The following is an 18213-nucleotide window of genomic DNA, read 5'->3' on the forward strand; positions in this document are numbered from 1 at the left end:
AAATAATTACCTGCTCAATTAAGTCTGTAGACAAAGGCCATCTTTCTACTCACTGATAGTTTAGAGAAGGAGAGTTCATTTTTACAGATACTCTAAAAAGGGCTGCAGGCGCCAGAAATGTTCCATGTCTTGATGGCAGTAATTTACATGGGTGTATACAAATGTAAAACTTCATCAAGAAGTACACTCAAGGTTTGTGCATTTTACCATATACGTGCTATTACACTTCAGTTAATTTTATTTTCTAATTTTATGCAAGATGACCAACAAATGTCCAGTGTGATTTGGAGTGCAATCAAGCCTCTTATCTTCGGTCTGCCTTTATACTAAGCCTTATTCACCCAAGGTGAAGACATAGCTTAGCTGAGGTCACCAGGATAGAAAATCCAATATGGGTTTGGGCTTAAGTCTTAGTTGGTATTAATACAGTTGTGTTTGTCTGAAGTCTCTTTTGGGACATATATATCCCTCAGAAACTTAATATATTTACATAAACATTTAGAGGCTGAAGATAACCTGAAAGATAATGTCTATAATTAAGACTTCTAAATATTTTCCTAAATTATTCAGGTTAACATATTCAAGGCAGAAAAATAGTTTGCCTTCTATCAGAAATAGAGTTAATCAAAGTCATTAGTCCTTAGTGAAACAACCACATCAGATTTTCCCTCAGAGCAGATTAAAATGGACTTTGAATCCTGTACTACCTATATGACTTTGGGCAAGTCACTTGCTTGTGCCTGAGCTTCAGTTCCACATCTGTAAAATAATAAGTGAGGTTCCCCTCTTCAAAGGCTGCTCTGAGAAACAGAGATGGCATGCACAAAAGGTCTTTGTGAAATGGTTAAGTCTTATTATTATTCTGATCCCCCCTACCAACTGTTTTTGATAGGATTAATCACATTTTTTTCAGTGCCTCTTTTGAACTTATCTCCTTCGAATGGACTTTTCCTTCATAATTACTCCTAAGTTTAAGTGACTCAAGGGGTTGGTCCAGCAACCCCTTCCATTTTCCAATACATTAGAACACCTTGCTTGAATTTCATCTTACATTTTTCAGATGCTGTATCTATATGGCTTCTTATCTTTCTAGATCTTTTGCAGTTCAATCTTCTAATTCATTCTGCTTACAATATTATTCCTCTTTGAAATTTCATTGTCAACTGTGGCCAACCTGAGTAAGGACAGTTCTTGATTTCTCTTCATCTGTTTCAATCATTGTATACTTCTCTGACTGAACAAGTACGATGAATAAGGAATAATTGTTGGTACAGAGAAAGTGACAATTTTCTTTTTGAAAGGTGGGATTATTCTTACATAAGGAAAAGCTTACCGTTTTTCATAAGCTTCTGCAGAGAATTATGAGAAAGGAGATTTAATGAGAGTTGTAAGAACATTTTACCGATTAGTTCACTACCTCAGGTCTAGGTACAGAGTGTCTAGCAAGTAGAAAGCATAATTTTAGGTACTTAACTTATACTTTTATCTAATTTAATCCTTCTACAAGTTTGCTATTGTTTTCTTCCTTTTACACGTGTGTTAACTTGTCCAAGGTCACATGGTAAGTTACATGGAAGAGACATATTTGGATAGAGATCCATCTAAATCTAGTGCTTGTGCTTTTTCCAAAAGATATTCTTCAGAGGCCCTTATCTGGTAGAGTTAGGTGGATCTCCAACCAGGTAAAGATAAGACATAAGCTTTGGTAATAGAATACTGACTTGCTAGCCACATGGTTTCTGTACAGGATTCATATATTTCCTTTTAACTAGAGTGTAAATCAGGAAGGAAGGAACAAAGGAAGAAAAACGGTCACTTTACTTCTACTGAGGCCTGCTCAATAATAATATATAAAATGCCAGTCTTAGATTGCTTCAATAGGAACTTCTATTACTTATAAAGAAGGTATCCTAGAAAGTGGGCTATTCAGTGTAAGGATGGATCACCAAGCAATTAACAGAATTAGCCTTAATGAAAATAACAGTGTCTAAGATCCAAGACCAATAACTGCCACCTTCCAGGACAGTAAGAACCTGGACTCAAAAGCCTTTTGGGAAACTGTAATTTTATAATGTAATTACTTCTTTTAATATTCATTTAAGTGTAAAATTGAAAAATTTGAGAAGACCATCTCAGTATGTCCTCATGGGGGCACATCTGTATTCTAAGTCTGCAAACCCAAATGGCTAGAATGATACAGTTATCAACATTTAAACATGCTAACATGCACATGACTAATATTATTGACATGTTGAGCTATAGTCAGGTATTTGTTTATTAAATTAGCATATTGCTAGGAAAAATGTATAATTAAAAGTAGATAAGAGTGCCTTCCCCTTCCATCCTTCATCATTCTTTTGGAAAAGCAGACACCGTTAGTCACTATAAAGTCAAAGATGATCCTTATCCTAGACTCAGAGGCCCAGAAAGTATTACTGGGTCAGGGAGTTACTCAGATTTACAGTCCAAACAAGTTCCTACTCTGAGTGGCTGTGTGCATCACAGCTTTCACATCCCTGCTGTTGAACCACAGCAGCTACTACTGCATTTCTGGGACCTTTTTTTGTTGTTGCTACTGCTTCTCATCTGTGGTTCTCCAGATCCATTGCTCAAGATTAACCAAACATAACACACAAAGATCAATGTTCAGCTTTGAAATATAAAAGCATTATGTCCAAATGTTAAAAACAAGGTCACCAATAAATCATGTTGGAAAGAAGCAGAATGTCATAAACACAAGACAAGAGATTATAAATCATAATTCACAACATGGGGCTCCACCATCTGAAGAAGTTCAGAAGAAAAAGGGCAAAACGTTCAGAGGGTTCAGAGGGAAAGGCAAAGGGGAAAGGTCACAAGCCCAGACAGACTAATTAGGTGTCATAGTAACGTTGGTTTGCTCGTTTATTGTTTTTCATCCTGGTGAACGCGGTGCTGATAATACTCAACTTTTTGTTTGTTTGTTTGGCTGGTTTTCAAAGGTCACTATAGGAAGTGTGATATCAGTTATTTAGAGGACCCTAAATTTCATGTGCTCAGTTAAAGATGTTCCTAACATCTTAAGGGCAAAACACTGAAAATCTTATAGTAGAAAGAGTAAACTTACATTGAGTTCTTCTGGTATCCCTTGGGAATGTGGCATCATCCCGACTTCTTTCAATACAGGGTAGCAAATCACTGACACAAAGAAAAGAATGATTTACTGTAAGTTAGAAAGAAGCCACAACCACAAATCTAAATGTCAGCTTTCTAGGTCAACTACAAAGCTAATAATAGTATAAAACTACTAATGACTGTACATCATATTTTCCTTGTGATGAAACGTAATTACAATATGTTAATATTTACAAATCACATTGAGGCTCACAGATGAAGTGATAAGTAAATAAATATTACATAAATAAGCGATTACACAAGCAAGTAATGCCTCTGAAATTGTGTACTGTAAATTTGAAAACACTAATTGCTTTACAGGACCCAGGCCCATAGACAACATGGGAAGCGATGTTGTTTAGAATGAAATCAACTCCTCCCTACCAAAGAAGAAAATAAGGTTCCAATCTACCTAATTTTTTATATACCACTGGAGACATTCTGAACACACAGTATCAGTTCAGGATAGTTGATCTGAGAACATGTATAAGTAAAGGGCCTCATCTTTTTCTATCATGTGTTCATGTGCAGGCAGTGCCTAAAAATAACTTTTAAATATTTTAAAATATTTGATGGCCAGTAATAGTGAGAGAGAAATATATGTGGGGGTAACTCATTCTTTGACTCATATTCAGGTGAGATGTAAATATTAAGTACTGCAAATATCCAAATGTGATTATGGAAAACTTGATTTTCATGAATTTTCTTTTTTTAAGTATAGTGTTTTAATCTTTTATAAATAGGAAGGAAAATGGGGAGAAATGGGGAGCAGAAAATCACATTTCTAGTTAAATATTTTTAACTCACAGCTTTGGAAACTCAAGATTCCAGATCATTTTGTAAGTTTAAAGAAAGCAAGAATCCAGTCTGCCATATTATACACAGCATTTGGGGATGTGATAAGCTTACTTTTCCCCCCATTCAACAATTCTCTACAGACTCATCTGTAACAATGAGGAGCAGAGAAAATTGTCTTTTTTCTCACTTGATTGCTTTAAAATGACTTATGGTAAAATACCTTAAAATTGCCCTAGAATCAAAGGGCTCTTCTTTGTAGTTCTTCACAAAAATAACTCCATAGGTATTAACTAAACCCAAAAGAGCTTTGGTTCTGGGCCCAGATCACACACGAAGAAATTTAGCCCTATTTTACTGGCTTCTTTATTTTTTTATAACATCTTTATTGGAGTATAATTGCTTTACAATGGTGTGTTAGTTTCTGCTTTATAACAAAGTGAATCAGTTACACATATACATATGTCCTCATATCTCTTCCCTCTTTACTGACTTCTTCCTTATTTTCTGAATTTCCTACAAGGGACATATAACACTTTTATAATCAGAAAAAGATCACAAAGAAATTTAGTTCATATCCAAAACTTGCTCAGGGTCAAAAAAAATGAGAGGATAAGCTGGAGATCGTGTTGTAAGTTCTATAAGCTCCACCACCTGAGTCTGTGTATAGCCTTAACAACTATTTCTTATGTTTAGTAGCAAACATTTTGCATGATATAAACAAACACTATTACTTCTTTGCCCCTTACTGATGAGCACTGAAGCATGTGTGCACTTACGTAATTTTCTTCAGCATGGAGGTTAAAAAATAAATTATCCAGCAGCTTTACAAACAATGTGAAGGCTGCATTAATAAATCTGAAGCTCTGGACAGCGTTAAGCCATCTGAGATTTTTGCTAGGGGGAGACTGACAGCCCTATCAAAGAGAGCAAGGATGAACTTCTCAACTGAAAATTATTATTTTAGGGAGTGTAAGGCGAAGCAACACATTCTCATAAAAATTTGGAGAGACTGAAGCAGCAGGAGGCTGAAGATTTACCACCAGCTCTGATACTTACAAGCTCTGTGACCCTGGACCATTTACTTAACCTCTCTGAGCCTCTGTTTCCATTTATAAAATGATAATAGGACCTATTTGGAGTGTTATGGCAAGGATTAAACTAGTTAAAGTGCTTAGGACATCTACTAGGACATGGAAAGTGCTCAAATGTTAACTCTTACAGAAACCAGAATGGTCTTCTCCACTTACGTAACAATGGTGTAAAAATGAAAAGCAGAGTTTGAATGTTTTAAAATATATTTATTACACAGTAGACTAGGTTGGACCACTAAGTTCCCTTACCTTCACGCTAAGAGTACTATTTGGGATTCGAATCTTCAGCAGCCCCTAAAACGATGCCACCTGAGTAGTTGCTCATCCTAAGTGGCAAATGGAAATTCCCTGTGCGAAATTAGAGAACGCCTATGATTGCGTTTAAGTCTCTAGAAGGCTGTTTCTAGAGAGAAAATCACGTTCCATTGGAGGATAAGAATCTGCCTGTAACATTAATGGTAAACCATTCCCAAATATTCACTTAGAGTGAGAGAATTGCTAATAACTTGCCCCATGTTGATTTTTCATGACTGCCCCATACAGCAGGTATTGTTTTAATCCCTGGAGAAAACTGAGGCTCAGGGAGGTTTTGCTCCCTGTTACACAACAAGTAAACGGCAGCCTGGGCACTCTGGTGTTTAACTGTAAGTGGGGACATCCATTTATCTGAGAAAAAAACATGTTAGTCTCACCCCTTAAAAAAAAAAAAAGTGCTGGTGGTGGGGAGGACACCACTGAGAAAGAGAAGAACAAGGAGGAAAAATTCAGTCAGCAGTTTCTTTCCCTGGAGGACAGAGCCAACCACAATTGCCCCAGAAGCAAAGCCGGAGCTGGCAGACGCCAGGGTGAAAGGACAATCTTCCCGGGAATCTAAGGAGGTGTGCCTTCAAAAGGTGTTCGCCGCGGTACTGCTCCCCTCCCCGACTCCCCACTAACCTGTGTTTCGCTAGTTTGGGTTTGCCAGCCGTCGCCAGGGAGTGGAGCAAGACTCTGTGCTATAAACAGGAGCAAGTGCCAGAGCCCCCGGCCAGCCTCTCCAAGGCCGGACTGCCAAGGAAACCTGGCGTTGTGACAGCAAGGGCAATGCCGCACGGCCAGTGGTCACCGAGGAGCCGCTCTGGGGAGGACAACCACCCCGCCCCTCAAGGCTCACCTCGGAGAAGCGTGAGGTCTCTCCCATTAGTGAGTTGTGTAGGCTCTTAAAATTCCTCCAGCCTGAGCGTTTCAGGAACCGCCGAGAAGTCAAATTGTGTGTGCGCGCGCGCTTGCGTGCGCGCACCGGTGTGAGCGTGCCCGTGTGTGCGCCCACGTGGGCGCGCGCGCACAAACGCCCACAGTTCTCTAGAGAAAAGGTCTAGAGCTTTCAGCGAATTCGAAGAGGTTTTGACTCTCATGGGAGAAACCATATTCGGGAGAAGAACATAGCCCTGTCTTCCAGAAAAGAACACCGAGCTCACCACTTTTATTTCTGGAGCAAATGAGCCCAGGCTCTCAGCCCACTTTCCTCTTACAAAACCCTAAGGCACTTAAGAGAGACCACAGGGGAAAAAAATAACTCAACCCCTTTTCTAATCTAAACCTAATCCTCCTTAAACCTCGCCTGACCCGGGCTACCAGGAATGCTGCCAGTGCCAAATGATATGATGTTTATTCAGCTTAGGTTTTAGCCTGCTGCTCCTGAGCCACAAAATCAAAGGGGAGTGTTCCAGCCACCACCTGCTGATGAATGGGTAAACAAGGGCCCGTCAAGAAAGAGGAGCCCCAGTGTTTGAAGACAATGCCTTTGTGTAGTTCTGGCTCAAATAAGGGCACAGCTCCTAAGGAACAGGCTTGAGACATGCATAAATGCCATGCCAACTAGTTCAGAAGCCGGGGTGCAGCTGTTGCTAATGCACCCTTTGCCCCCTGCTACCCCTCAAACCACAAGAGAGTACCCGGGACACCATGTCCCCTCTCCCAGAAGAAGCTGGCAAGGTACAATTTGTGAATCAGGTTTATGTTGGAAGAGAATTTTCCACATCATTCTCTGAGAAGCCTCAGCTCTGTAAGAGCAGCGTAGAGCTCAGAACGCATGACCTGACCCCCATTTCACCAGAGCAGTGCTTTTGATCTGTTTTAAATCTGGGGGACCTGCATGAGATTTGGGGGGTGGGGGGAGTTCTGTTGCTAAAAACAGAATGTTTGAAAAACCTTCTTGTAGTATCAAGTTTGGTACATCCTTACACAAGAGGGGTTTAAATGAAATAAGTCTTATAGATCCTGAGATCCAGCAAGCTGGTTTTGTTCTCAGTTTTCTCTGCTTCCTTCCTCTGAACAAATGTCTCCTTATTACTCTTTAAATGTGTGATTGGATCAGCATCATCCTCTCAGGAATCATAACCCTGGGAAGAGTAGCTAACATTTATTCAGGGTCTGTTGTGTGTCACGTGACGTGCTGGGAGTTTTCGTGCATTATCTTACTGGAACCATTGCAGCTCTCTGGGTGGAGGATCACTCTCCTTGGCTCTCAGGTGAGGGCAGTGAAGCAGAAACACAACTACAGCAATAACAACATTAACAACAGCAGCTTGCCTCCATGCACTCAGGGCTTTTAAATGATGGACCAGAACTGTAACCCAGGTAGTAACTCAAAACCTGAGTTCTGACTCTGTATAATGTCACCTCTAATGTTTAACAAGCAAGAGGTGTGTGTAAGTATGTTTGTGCGTGTGTGAGCATGGGTGTGCGAGTGTGTGTAAATCAGATGTAAATTATTTTTACATCTTAAAAATAAATCTGCTCATAGAGAAAGTCTGAAAGTAGAAATAGGAATAAAAAAATTACCCATCATTCCACCATTCCAAGACCACCAACTGATAACATTTGGGCATATTTCCTCCCAGTGTATTTTTATGTATAATTTTTAGTTCTGCACATTTAAAACAGCTGTGATTGTCTATGCATATTTTATTTTGCATTTGCCACTTAATATGACAACAAAATATGATGATGTTTTTCATAACATTTCAAATTCTCTGCCGTTTTTACTGGCTAAATAATAGTCTTTTAGGTGGAGCAATTCAGTTTAACAAACATTTATTGAGCACATAATATATAATACTGTTCTTTTCTTCAAGGAACTAGCAGTCTAGTATAGGGAAAATAAGGCACATAGATAACTATATGGTTATAATAGCTAACACTACTGAACATAGACTGTGTTCCAGGCACTATTCACATGAATGAACTCACTGAATTCTCTTAGCAACCTTATGAGTAGGGACAATCTCTCTACTCTTTCAATAGTTGTCAAAGACTGAGGCACATCTCGCTAACCAGATGGTATTTCTAGGTAGAATAATAGCTCCTTAAAGATGTCCATCTCCTAATCCCCAGAACAAGTTTGTGATAACTTGTTATAGCAGCCATAGGAAATGAAAACACTAGGATTCAAACCCTGGCGGCTTGACTTCTAGAGCCATTATTCTTAACTATGGTCATATATGTTGGGCAGGGTAATTAACTGTGCTCAGGGCACTATAAGCGCCTAAAGAAAGGACACTTAACAGAGCACTAGGGAAGAAGAGGAAGACAAAAACCAGGCTCTTTAAAGCTGGACAGGAGTTATAAAGGCAGTGAGCAAAGGAAGGATGAGGAATTGAATTACCATACGAAGCTCTCCATGTTTTCATAAGTGAAAAAATTCTAATATTATGTACAATAGTTTTTCCATTTCTGTTTAAAGATATGTGTGAGTATATGTTTATAATCATAAGTGAAGTTGATACACTCCCATAGTTATCTCTGGAGAGCGTGTTTGTGGGAAACGTAAGGGGAGATTTTTACTTTTTACTTACAAATTTTTGTTTTTTTTGAAAATTTCGCCAGATGTGTACTTTGGGTTAAATTTTTTTTTGTAAAATAAGTACAGTAGTATATATATATATATATATATACCATTTTTCTAAGTTGGAGAAAATAAAATGCATCACTGGGATGCAAATCTTTGTGCATAAAGAACTGTGCTTCTGTAGAATGATTTCCTTAATACAGAAAATTCCTGGAGGTAGAATTGCTGAACCAATAAATAGAAACATTCAGATAACCTATATATATTTTAAAAATAGAATATACCAGAGATGGTACCCAGTTAGTAAACCAAACTGTGTGAGAGGAGAGGAGATATTTTTTTTTCTTTTTTATATGTTGGGGGTAGGAGTTTATTAATTAATTAATTTATTTTTGCTGTGTTGCATCTTGTTTCTGTGCGAGGGCTTTCTCTAATTGTGGCAAGCGGGGGCCACTCTTCATCGCAGTGCGCGGGCCTCTCACTATTGCGGCCTTTCTCGTTGCGGAGCTCAGGCTCCAGATGCGCAGGCTCAGTAGTTGTGGCTCACGGGCCTAGTTGCTCCGCGGCATGTGGGATCGTCCCAGACCAGGGCTCAAACCCGTGTCCCCTGCATTAGCAGGCAGATTCTCAACCACTGCGCCACCAGGAAAGCCCCGGAGAGGAGATATGTAACAGGTGAACAGATGAGATGATAGCTGTCTACTCATATGTGAAGGTTGATACGTGGTATTCAATATATTAGTTTGCTAGTACCACAGACTAGGTGGCTTAAACAATAGAAATTTATTTTCTCACAATTTTAGAGGCTAGAAATCTAAGATCAAGGAGTTAGCAGGGCTCACTGAGGGTTCTCTCCTTGACTTACGGATGGTCTTCTTCTTGTATCTTCACGTGGCCTTTCCTCTGTGTATGTCTGTGTCCTAGTTTCCTCTTCTTACAAGGACATCAGACAGATTGGATTAGGGTCACTCTAAAAACCTCATTTTAATTTAATTACCTCTTTAAAGACCCTGTTTTCAAGGAAGATACCATGTTCTGAGATACTGAAGATTAGTACTTCAACATATGAATTTGCTGGGTGGTGGCGGGGGGAGGACACAATTCAGCCCACAACACAAAGAAGGCTCTAGAAGAATGAATCAATACCAATGAAGAGAATTTCTGTTCACTGCGAGAAGGAAACTTTGTAATATTTTAACGTCTTCCATAATGGAACAGAGCTAGAAAATGACATGGTGGTTATGCTGATTTTAGGCTCACTCTTTATTCCCAGCCCTGCCCCAGTGCTGGCCTGGGTCAGTTGGGCTGGGCCACATGAAAACTGCACACACCCTGCTTGGACCTTTCTCTTTGGAAACTTAAACCTAAATCTGCCCTCAGCAACTGCATGACTCTTTCCCAGTACCCATTATGGTCCCACTTTGTTTCTGCAATCTATCTCCAAAGACAGCAGGATACAGTACAGTATAAATCATGAATAGGGAAAGAGTCTGGCTCCTTTCTCCTCCCAACAAAAGCTCCACTGTAATCTCTGTGTGCCCTTCACCTGTCTTTGATTCAGATCACAATCCTCTCCTATTGGAGTGAGAAAAGAGGGTGAGGGTAGTTTCTTGAGTTTTTGTTAAGATGAGAGTACATTGCCAGTAAAGAGAGTTGTAGAGTCTAAATCAGGAATCAGCAAACATTTCTGTAAAAAGCCAGATAGTAAACATTTTAATGTTGCCAGCCACAGGATTGCTACCGTGAGTACTCAACTCTGCCATTGTAGTACCAAAGCAGCCACAGACAAAACAGTAAGGAAAAGAGCATCGTCATGTTCCAATGAAAAAAGCAGTGGACCAGCTTTAATCTATGGGCTGTGGTTTGCTATAATTCAAGAAAACTGAGAATATTTACTAGGTTGAATGAAAGTATGTAGCGAGCCCAGACTGATAAACTATGAATTGTATTAATTTCTTTTGTTGATTTACTTAATACACTATGTATATCTGGGTTTAAGTCATAGTCTGGTTCCTTCTGAACACTCTCTGTTCATTTTTTATTATAAAGAGAGAAGCTCCGAAAATGAGTTTAATAATACATATTTCTGAACCTGAACTTTAACTTTTTAAAAAAGGTTTTGCCACAGAACGCTTAGGTTAAATCTGCCACAGAAACAACACAACCACAGGCTATAATTACAAAATAAGGCACAGAGATAAAGGTCAAGATAAGTCCCGAAGAGCTGGTGTTTCATTTTGTTATTCATTCAACCAATATTTGCGTATGTGTTATGTGCAAGGCACTAGAGCAAGTACTTCAGAAAATTCCAGGATGAAATAGACATGAACCCTATCTTCAAAGTCTGTTTAATAAAGTGACAAGAGAACACCCTGGCCGTCCGTTGTTAGCTTAGGGAGAGCACGTGACCAAGTTAGAATAAACAGCTCTTCCTGTGCAATTTGAATCTAAAGTAGAATACCATGGCTGGGAGAGCACGCAACTATTTTATCAAGGAGAGAGTTCATTGCCTCATTCTGTGACTGGCTTCTTTCATTTAGCATAATGTTCTTAAGGTTCATCTCTGCTGTCACAGATGGCAGAATTTCCCTTTTTAAGGCTGAATAATATTCCATTATATGTATAACTGCCTTCAAAGACCCATCCCTTCTCTGGGTCGAGTTATATTTTAATCAGATTAGGAACCAATTTATATTTAAATAAATAAATAAGATTAGTTAAGCAGAATGAGGGAATAGGAAAATTTTTCAAAATGATGCCCCTTCCTATTTTATTCTTGCTATATGTAAGAACATACATGTAAGCATAACAACTTAGGGATTTGTGGGGAAAGTAAAGAACAAAATATAAAAATTTCTTTGCAGAGTGCAGTTTGGATCCTTCATTTTCCCACCTCTTTAAATCTTAACTGCATAGTCCTGAGTTCCATTGAAGACCCACAGATTCCAATTCGACAAGGAGCTGTTTTCTCCTTCATGGAAAAATGTCCATTTTAATGATTGCTACCCAGGACTGCCTTATTAACTAAAGGGGGCACAGAGACTCAACTCTCAATTGTTGGTGATTATTGCAAGGTAATTCTTGCCATTTTTCCCTCCCCCAAGGGGCAGTTTAGCAGAAAATGTCCCACTATTAATTTAACCAATTGAAAAGAAAATAAAACTAACAACCAAATAAATTTGGTTTTGGTTGGTAGAAGAATTGGCTGCCTATATGGTATATCATGAAGGTTGAAGAAATGCTCATATCTGCCAGTATCTGTTTCCCACCAGTATGCCAGGGGGCAATTCTGTGGCTTGGGTTCTCCTAAATTCCAAATACGTTACCTACAAGGTATAATAAGTTATACATTAAACTGTTATTTATTTCAACCACAGCTTATTCGCCTTTAGGCTCCTTATGTTTTTGCTAAAGCAGGTGTCTACAAGCTTTTTCTGTAAAGAGTCAGATAGTAAATATTTAAGCTCTTTAGCCATTATGGTCTCTGTCACAACTACTCAAATCTGCCATTATAGAACAAAAGAAGCCATAGACAATATGTAAATGAATGTGTAGCTGTATTTCAATAAAACTTTAGTTATGGACCCAGAAATATGAATTTTATATGATTTTTACATGCTGAAAATTCTTCTTCAATCTTTGGGTTTTTTTCCCATAGCCATTTAAAAATATAAAAACCATCCTTAGATTGGAGGCCCTATGAAAACAGATGGCAGGATGGTCGGGTCATAGTTTGCAGACTCTTATTCTAAGCAAAAACCATTTGCTATTGTAAATACGTTTCCTATGCTATTCCACTGCTCCTGCTGTTTCTTCTACTTAGAATATTATTTTCCTGTCCCTACACTTCCATATTGTACTCATAACCTGGTTCAATTACTCTCTCCTTTCCAAAGTAACTGCTCATACTCTTAAGTGCCTTCGTCTGTACCTCTCTGATAGCCTCAATCACTTCTGATCTGCATTACTTCGTGGCACAAGATGCTTTATTGTTTTAGCCTCCATGGCACTGAACTTAACATAGAGTTAGTGCTCATAAATGTTTCTTGAGTCAAGGCAGCACCATTAGGGAATTTCCTGGCAGTCCAGTGGTTAGGACTCTGCGCTTCTACTGCAGGGGGCACAGGTTCGATCCCTGGTCAGAGAACTAAGATCTGGAAAGCCACATGGCACGGCCTAAAAAAAAGGCAACACCATTAGCATTTAGGAAACAATATAAGAGTGGAATAAGAATAAAGTTGAAAGAGAAGTGAAAGGTATGCTTAACACTTGTAGAGGGTTGAATTGTGGCCCCTAAAATGATATATCCACCTTCTAATACCTGGATCCTGTGAATGTGACCTTATTTGGAAAAGGATCTTTGCAGATGCAATTAAATTAAGGCTCTTGAGATGAGATTATCCTGGATTACCCAAATGGGTCTTAAGTCCAATGACAAATGTCCTTATAAGAGAGAGAAGAAGACATACAGAAGAGAGGGCCATTGAGGACAAGGCAGAGACTGGAGTGATGTAGACACAAAGATTGCCATTGCCACCAGAAGCTTGAAGAGGCAAGGAAGGAGTCTCCCTTTGAGCCCCCAGAGGGAGTACAGCCCTGCTGACACCTCAGTTTTGGTCTTCTGGCTCCAGAACTGTGAGAAAATACATTTCTATTGTTTTAAGCCACCCAGTTTGTTCTATTTGCTACGACAAAGCTCAGAAGCTATAACAACCTCCTTCTCCAAGTTGAGTTAATACAGAAATAGCTATTATTTATTTAGCATTTATTACATGCAGCTTTACACAGATTATTATATTAAATATTCACAGCTATCTGTTGAATTTGGCATTATCCTTATCCCTTGTACAGATGAGAAAAATGACATTCAGAGAAGTCAAGTAACCTACATAAAGAGCCACTCACCTAGTAAGTGATGGAACCAGAATTGAACCCAGCTGATCTGACTTCAGAGTTCCCTCCTCTTAATCACTGTATCATCTGTGAGAGTCTTCCTAATTATTCTTCTGATATTTCACATATGGTAAAAAAGATGGGGGAAATTTTGGTTAATTGTTTCCTTCTTTGGGGGATGAAATTCCTCAAACGATTTCTACTGTAACAGGAACCCATTCTTTTTTCTTTTTTTTCTTTTTTTTGCATTAAATAATTTTGTATTATCTCACCTGTGATAAGGAACACCAGATGATTTCAATAAAATAAAACATATATTTAAAATTTTTTACATATAATTTTTTTCTTGTTTTGCATTAAATCATTTTCTATTATCTCACACCTGTGATAAGAAACACCAGATAATTCCACTAAAATAAAATATATATTTTTAAATGTTTACATAAAATTTTTATCTTGCTAAAGATTATATAAAAATAAATGTACATTTATCCCCCAAATTTCAAGAAAAATTTTTAGTATTTGCAATAAGCCCAGCAGCTCATTCTTGATGAGCAAGGATAGGATAGTATGCTACTCAGGTCAGGACAATAAATCTCTCTCTCTCTCTCTCTCTCTCTCTCTCTCTGTGTGTGTTTCCTTCCTTCCCCCATTCTCTCTCTGATTTTCAGGGGGAAAAAAATGGTTTCTGATCGCTTTTTAAAAGGTATGGCCTTCACAAAGTCTGTTTCCCTAAGCAGCCCTATTTGAATGCATTTAACAATCTTAGCTTCTAGTTTCCATTAAGGAAAATAAATACGAGGAAACACAACTCCAGGCAGCACTGGGAAGATGCCAGCAATGGAAACATTAGGCTGTTGCTGGGTGAGTCAGGGGGAGCAAAGTGCCCAGCTGCCACTGAGACCGGCTGTAGGAAAAGGCTCTGTGCATCAATGCCAGCAATACACAGTGACCCACAGTTAGGATCCACTAGGGAAGCCAGACAACACAATGTTTAAAAGTATGAGTGCAGTTGAGTCTAGATTTGAGTGTCTTGGTATTGTCACACACCAGCTGTGTGACTGGGCCAACTGAGCTCGAGTCTTAGTTTTTTCATCTGAGAAGTGGGACGATGATAGTACCTATTTCATAGGTAATGGTCATGTAAGAAGCTGGCACGTGAAAGCACCCAGTACTATCAGAGTGTCGGTGATTAAATTGTTTATATTGAAGCCTTGGAAGGAGTGAAGGGTATTTTAACTCACTGCCTTTCCTTTCACCATCCTCCACCACTGTTTCTCAATTTCTCTTTTACTAGATGTTACTCTGCTACTTCATTAGCTTTTGCATAACTATCTGAAGGTTAAAAATAAGTTGAAAAGAATAAAAATAAGAATGTCCAGAGCTGACACAAACTCTCTTTTAAAAGATAATTACAAAATAAAAGATGCTTTCAGAGAAGAGAGATTTTTACATGACCAAAATTAAAATCTTTACCCTGTATACTAACCCAAATAATACATATTATTTCATAACTCCATTATAGGAAAATCTAGTTAAGGCCATTTTCATCACTTAATTCCTCTCATCCTCCACTCCTGCTGCCTCCTAGGAGCATTCATTATCTTAAGATAATTTCACTGATTATTGAGGCATTATTATTCTGCTGCTTCTACTGTGAACTTTTTATTCCTAAAATCACTCCTTTGTTTCAAAGATGACACACTGGTAAGAATACCATTTTTCCCCTAGACCTGTATAAACGAGGTCCCGTAGCCCCAGCATTTGAAATTTGAAAAACCAGAATGTATGATATCATCAGTAGAGAGTAGCACATAGTAGCAGTCATTGTAACACTCATTTTGCTAATAACACTTAGCACTTCCTTACCACCGTCTTCTACTACTCTTTCTTTCAAAGCATTTTCTATCTTCTTGATATAAATTATATATGTATGCATTACTATACACATATTTTTATGGTAATGGTTATGGACTACAGTATTATACACTCTTTATGTTTGGTATTATTTGTTGATGGACTGAGACCCAGGGAAAGTGAATTAGTTGCCTAGGCTGGCATAGCAAATTCATTACAGAACCATAAACCCAGACTGCAGATTTTGATTCCTTGGAAGCCCCAAGTTTATGTATTCTTGAGATGATGGTAGAACTATATGCATTAGCCCTTCCAACCAACTTTTAATACCATTGTGTCTTTCTATTTTTTTTTTTTTGGCTGCGTTGGGTCTTCGTTGCTGTGCGCGGGCTTTCTCTAGTTGCAGTGAGTGGGGGCTACTCTTTGTTGTGGTGCGTGGGCTTCTCATTGCAGTGGCTTCTCTTGTTGCAGAGCACAGGCTCTAAGTGCGCGGGCTTCAGTAGTTATGGCACAAGGGCTCAGTAGTTGTGGCACACGGGCTTAGTTGCTCCGCAGCATGTGGGATCTTTCTGGACCACGGATCGAACCCATGTCCCCTGCATTGGCAGGCGGATTCTTAACCACTACGCCACCAGGGAAGTCCCCCATTGTTTCTTTATATGGTTACCATAGTAACTCTGTTTCCTTAGTCAGCTTAATTCTGCCCCATCCTAAAGAACTTTACCTTGATCTGTCCTGATTTCCCCTTCCTGCAAAATTTCCCTTCATGCCTTCATTCTTTCTCTTAGCCCACTGGAATCTGATTCCAACCTCAATAACTCATTGTTATCTTCAAGATCACTAATGAACTCCTTGCCAGATATAGAGACCCTTTCTCAATCCTCTTTTTTTTTTTTTTGCTGTACGCGGGCCTCTCACTGTTGTGGCATCTCCCGTTGCGGAGCACAGGCTCCGGACGCGCAGGCTCAGCGGCCATGGCTCACGGGCCTAGCCGCTCCACGGCACGTGGGATCTTCCCGGACCGGGGCACGAACCCGTGTCCTCTGAATTGGCAGGCGGACTCTCAACCACTGAGCCACCAGCGAAGCCCTCAATCCTCATCTTAATTGATTCTGTATCACCTGAGATGACTGGGCATGGTCACCTCCTCAAAATTCTTTACTCCTTTTATGGGGCCATCCTCGACTCTCCTGACACACCCTGGGATGGTGCGTCCTAAGACTCCTTTTTGTTAATGAAGATTGCTTGAGCACTTACTATGGGACAGACATCATGTTAAATACTTTACATGAGTAACTCAAGGGTCAGCCTTTTCGTCTTTCAAGAATCATCTTCCTCTAATTTATTTTTGAGGAAATGGGTTTGTGTCATGTTCTGTTCCTGAGTTAGTCTGAGCTGCTGTCTGCTTCACTTTTGTCACTCGTACCTATAATGTTGTTAAATATGACTACAGATAGTTCCCTCTTTGGTGGGTTCCAAAATTTGTAAACCAGTTATTTGGAGATTTTTTTTTTAAATTTTGTGGGGGGGAATGTGGGAAATGGTAGCCAGGTCCTTATGATAGCACTCAAAAGACAATTTCACCCGTAGCAAAATTGATCCATGATATTATAGACCCCAACCACTATTCCTAACAGTTTCTCTGTGAAAACTCATCATTTTCAAAGATTTGAAGGGTGTGCGGATGAGTATGTAGAGTTTATTTTTACATGGTAAGATGTTGTCCTTCATTGCATTTCTGTCTAGAAGCAAAAAAAAAAGTCCTTGTGTTCCAAGAGTGAGCTCCTTTCTTAACGGGCAACTATGTAATGAAACTTAGATGGGAGGTTGAGTGTCCCCAGTCTTGGGTCACTGCTCAGAGAAAGAAAGCTTTCAGGGATGTGGTGCTCAGTCTGTTAGAGAAAACCCCATGCTGCAGGTTTTAAAATGCCTTTCTTTCCCCCCAATTCTTCCTTATTCTTTGCTACCTCGATTGCCTGTCCTTTTTAATAATGATTCCAATATTCCCCGGGCCTGGGATAAGTATCTGTTCCTTTAGAGTAGATGAAGCAATTACTTCGTCATGGGACTGGCTTGGGATGTGAGAGGACCAGGTTTTAACACTGGTCTTCTCTCCTTCCAGCTTCTCCACCCCCTCATTCCTTACAAAGGGATGTGGACAAAAAAATGCTGCCTGCCATTTCAGTAAACAAGGGATGCGGTGGCCATACAGCCATCAGCCCTTGTAGCCACGCCTGACGGGTGCACCCTGAGGGGAATTCAGGATGGAGAAAAACAGGATAATGGCCCTCGATAGTTAAGATGCATATCAAGGGAATGATTTCAATAAGTCCAGACTCTTGCATCTTTCCATACAAAGGAAAGTACTAAAATCACTAACCTGAGATGTCTGTTTTTTTGTGACTAGCAGTAATCTTTTGATGTTTGACTACATTTTTTTTCAGTAAAAACACCTATATATCCTGGCTCCTCCCTTACCTCTTTGGAACAGACTGTCAGAGCTGAGAAGCTGATTCTCCAGGCTACAGTCCTTGTAAGGTTCCCAAATAAAACATAATTCTCAACTTCTAGGTTACGCAGTTTTTTTTAGTT

General features: G+C 39.3%; 1 long non-coding RNA gene across 1 annotated transcript in view; it reads right to left on the reverse strand.

Annotated features, from left to right (window-relative positions):
* LOC308619013 overlaps nucleotides 1-6424 on the reverse strand; it is a 133673-nt gene extending 127249 nt beyond the window's left edge. The window contains exons 1-2 of the long non-coding RNA XR_014016112.1: nucleotides 6196-6424; nucleotides 3107-3177 (exon numbers count right to left, since the gene is read on the reverse strand). This is a non-coding gene — a long non-coding RNA (uncharacterized lncRNA). The remainder of the gene's footprint in view (nucleotides 1-3106; nucleotides 3178-6195) is intronic.
* Between the last annotated feature and the right edge of the window lie 11789 nt (nucleotides 6425-18213).

The sequence above is a fragment of the Mesoplodon bidens genome, assembly GCF_964165515.1.
Source record: "Mesoplodon bidens genome assembly, chromosome: 6".
Taxonomy (NCBI): domain Eukaryota; kingdom Metazoa; phylum Chordata; class Mammalia; order Artiodactyla; family Ziphiidae; genus Mesoplodon; species Mesoplodon bidens.